The sequence below is a fragment of the Pteropus alecto genome, unplaced genomic scaffold (genome assembly GCF_000325575.1).
Source record: "Pteropus alecto unplaced genomic scaffold, ASM32557v1 scaffold312, whole genome shotgun sequence".
In the NCBI taxonomy this organism is placed as follows: Eukaryota; Metazoa; Chordata; class Mammalia; order Chiroptera; family Pteropodidae; genus Pteropus; species Pteropus alecto.
In genome coordinates, this window is record NW_006433948.1 from 3,029,225 (window position 1) to 3,033,333 (window position 4,109).

General features: G+C 49.1%; 1 protein-coding gene across 3 annotated transcripts in view; it reads left to right on the forward strand.

The window, feature by feature from the left end:
- Positions 1–1,946: 1,946 nt before the first annotated feature.
- LOC102890056 (rho-related GTP-binding protein RhoG) overlaps positions 1,947–4,109 on the forward strand; it is a 7,783-nt gene continuing 5,620 nt past the window's right edge. Inside the window, exon 1 of one of the 3 annotated variants that reach the window (XM_006908540.3) lies at positions 1,947–2,247. The gene's annotated coding sequence lies outside the window, so the exon portion shown is untranslated. Of the gene's footprint in view, positions 2,248–2,335; positions 2,355–4,109 lie in introns of those variants that run through there. The other 2 variants (XM_006908539.3, XM_025044451.1) reach the window with 2 other exon arrangements.

Below are 4,109 nucleotides of genomic sequence, written 5' to 3' on the forward strand. Positions count from 1 at the left end.
CTTTTTATCGTCAGGTTAAGCTTCTTTCTAGCATGCTTAAGTCACATGTATTTCCTTGGGATGGAGTGTGTGTATATACTGCTCGTGTCCTTTGCTTGTGTCCTAGTTTTCTGTTTCTATTTATCTTTTTCTTATTGCTTTGTAAAAGCGTTTTGTATACTAAGAAAATCAGGCCTTTATCATATGGGTCGAAATATATTTTCTGAGTTTCTCCTTTAGTTTTTGACTTTCTTTTTATTTTTGTAGTTTATAGCAAAATATACACAACATAAAATTAGGAAAGGAATAACGCTCCACAGACAGAGCGTGGTCTCCTCGCAAAGGCAGAGAGCTGAGAGGGACAGAGAGCAGGAGAGAAAGACAGAGAGAAGAGACCCCAAGCATTCCAGGAATTCAGGTTATAGATCATTCTTAGTTTCTCTGAATTACAGTTTAAAGATTTTGCATAGCCTTTGATGGTATGGATGTGCAGTGTGACGTTTCGCCTGTAGCATTATGTCGTGTTAAAAGCATGCTAGTAATCCCCAGCCTTTGTTCCATAGGTTCCCCATGGTTTTGGCCGGAGGGAATGAATGTAGGGTACAAGTTAAGGACTCTGTTTCCCCTTCACGGTGTGGGTAAATGGTTTGTTAGCAATCCCAGCAGGACCCTTCCTTTGTTCTGTAGGTTTCCTCGTGGCCTGGCTGTGGAGCTGATCAGCACGTTGCAGGCTCTGAATACAGCTCGATTTAACATTTAGTTCTCATGCCTCCTCCCGCATTTACTCCACCCAATTACAGCGAAATGCACATTCTCGTCAAGTGCACATTGGGTATATTTACCAGAATAGACTGTATTCCAGGTCACGAAACAAGTCTCAACGAATCTGAAAGGATTCAAGTCATACAAAATGTACTCTCTGAAAATAATGGAATGAAATGACATATCAATAACAGAAAGAGCTCTGAAAAATCCGCAAATACTTGAAAACAGAATAATCCATTTCTAGATAACCCATGGGTCAAAGAAAAAATCAAAAGAGTCGTTAGAAAATATTTTTAACTGAATGCAAACGAAAGTGTAACATAATTTTTGGCATTCTGCTAAAGCAATAGTTAGGGGCTAATTTTTCTAGGGGGTAATTTTTAAGCACTAAACACCCATATTAGAACTTCAGCTCTCACTTCAGTAAAAAGAAGAGCCAATACAACTTTAAGTTTAAGAAGAAAAACAGTGAAAATCGAAATAGAAAGCAGTGAAAAAGACAACAAAAACAACAGAGAAAATCAGCAAAAGCAGATTCTTGTCACTAACGGTCATTGCAGCATCACTCACTATCGTCAAAAGTTGGCAACGAAGGCCAACGTCTACGAATAGACCAGTGGTAGTTAGAAAACTCAAATTCACGGAGACAGAAAGTAGCTTAAAGATCGGTTTCCGGGGGCTGTGGGAAGGAGGCAATGGGGAGGTATTGCTTAATGGGCACAGAATCTCTGCTTGGAGTGATGACCGCATTTTAGAAATAGACAATGGTGATGGTTCCACGTCACTGCGAATATACTTCATGTCACTGAATTAACTGTACACTTAAAAACGGTAAAAATGGCAAGTATCGTTATAGATATTTACCACAACCTTTAAAAATAAATACTCAAACCGATTGAATTGTACAATTCGAAAGGGTGAATTTCATGGTATATGAATGTATATGTCGATACTGGTGTTTTAAAAAGTGCATCCTATGTGATTCCTTTTATATAAAACTCTAGAAAATGCCCGCTAGCACGTGGTGACTGAGAGCAACCGTAATTTGCTCACTTACCCCGTTTCCTTCTATCGCCTCCATTATTCCCAACACTTTCTCAGTTCCCAGGCTGCCTCTTTCTGTTACCGGTGGCCCTGAGGGGACAGGGGTCTGGGGGCGGGGGCGGCCCGACTCCGCCACGGGAAGGGTGAGGCCTGGGGATCCCCGCCCACGCAACTCGTACCGGGGTCAGAATCTAGCCAGTCCCCGATCACCTGTCACCGGTCACCGGTCGCTGTCCTTTAGGACCCTGCGACGCGCCGACGACCAGGCCGGCCCCAGAACTCCACTTCCCAGGAGGTGTCGGGGCGCAGAGCGGTGACCGCGTCCGACGACGGGGTGGGACTCGTTCGCTGCCCGGATGTGGCGCTGAGCCCGCCACCCCTGCCAAGCCCAGCGAGAGACGCCCGGGAGGCTCCGCCAGCGGCGGCCCGAACCGCGCCGGAGGGCGACCGCTTTGCCCGGTGAGCTGCCGAGCCCCCCAGGCCGTGCCCGCCTGTGCCTTTTGCTCGAGTGTCCCCATCCCCGGGACCTGAGTATGAGCCTGTCCTCGGAGGGCAGGGGTCTGAGGGTGGGTTGAGGCGCGTGTGTAGCAGGGGAGGGGGAGCCGGCTTTTTCTACGGGTGACTCCGACGCGGGCCACCCTTCAGTCCCAGGCCCGCGCCCAGATGAAGTCCCCGAAGCAGCCCCGCTGGGTGGGGAGTGACGTGGGGACCGTGCCCAGCGGGCTTCTGCTGCCTCCCGATGGGCCGCGACGATTGCCCCTCGGGTGATGTCTTCGGTGCAGGCCGGTGCCCCGCTCGGGCTGGGGAGTGTTCACATGGCGTCCCCCGGCCGGGCGGCCTGGACTCTTCCTTGGTGGCCTCGGGTGCGAGAGAACTCCCCCGATGTGCTGCGTGACTCGATGCAGAAGGTCCTAGATCGAAACGGGGACTTCGCTGACTTGCTCTGGTTTCGGAAAGCCACCGACTAGTTTCAGGTGGATTACACTCGGACTTGCGGAAGGGCCGAGACTCGGGGGAGAATGTGCTAGAAACAGCGGTACTTGGAGCTGCACGTTTGTCCTGACCGTTGCCGGGTCTTTCCTATTGTGTGTCCAACCTGGGGGAAACCGACCGCCGTGCAGACCGGGCGCGAACCAGGCTGCTCGGTCGGCTGAGATGGGATGATTTAGAAGAAACGATATAGTTCCCAGGCTAACAGCGGAGGGGAGCCCTCCGGGGTGCAGCGCCAGGCTTCGCCCGGTTTCCAGCCCCCGAGGCATAACTAAAGATCTCTGAGCGGCGCTGGTGGCCGATGGCTGCCCACCTGCCCGCGCTACCTGAGGTTGCAGTAACGGAAGATGGGCTGCTGAGCGGCTCAGGCCGGAGCGGGCTCTCAGCTGTCAGCTTCCCTTTGCTTCCCCACAGCAACGAGTTTCTCCTCTGAGCCAGGCAGTGCTGTGCATCCTTCTTCGCCTTTCTATGCGAGTCCCACCTTTACCACGAGGTCGCCGCCTTCTTTTACTTTGTTTTTATACTATTTCCAGTCCCGCCGAGCAGGGCACAAGGGACAGTGTGGATGGCGGTGGTGAGGAGGGGGCAGCATTGTGCTAGGTAAACAAGTTTTTCTCCTGTAGGGGACAAACAGCATATCTGCCTTTGTCTCCTAACTCCCGGCCGCCTCTCAGAGCCCCCAGCCCTTTAAAAAGGTAGGGTTTTGATTTTTAGGATTTGTAACCATTTTAAGCGTACAGTGTAGTGTTAACTACATTCACATGGCCGTGCAAGGGATCTCTAGAATTTTTTCATCTTGTAGAACTGAAACTCTATACCCGTGAAACAACTCCCCGTTCCACAGCCCGGGCCCCTGGCAACCGCCATTCTGCTTTCTGTTTCTGTGAGTTTGCCTATTCTAGATACCTTTAGCAAGTGGAATCATAGCTGGCTTTTGGGGACTGGCTTGTTTCACTTAGCATGATGTCCTCAAGCTTCATCCATGGTGTAGCATATGAAAGGATTTCCTTCTTTTAAGGCTGGAGCAAATATATATGTGTGTGTGTGTATATATATATTGCATTTTCTTTATCCAATCATCTATCAGTGGACATTTAGGTTACTTCTACCTCTTGGATATTGTGATAATGATGCAATGAATGTGGGTGTACAAATGTCTCTTTGAGATCCTGTTTTCAGTTCTTTTGGATATATTTTTAAGTATTATTTTAAAACCTTTTGACTCTGGAGAATTTCAAACATACACACAAGTAGAGAAAATAGCATAATGAACGCACGGGCTGAGTAAATGAGTCAGTTGTACAAAACGGCCTCCAAAATACCTGGGACTT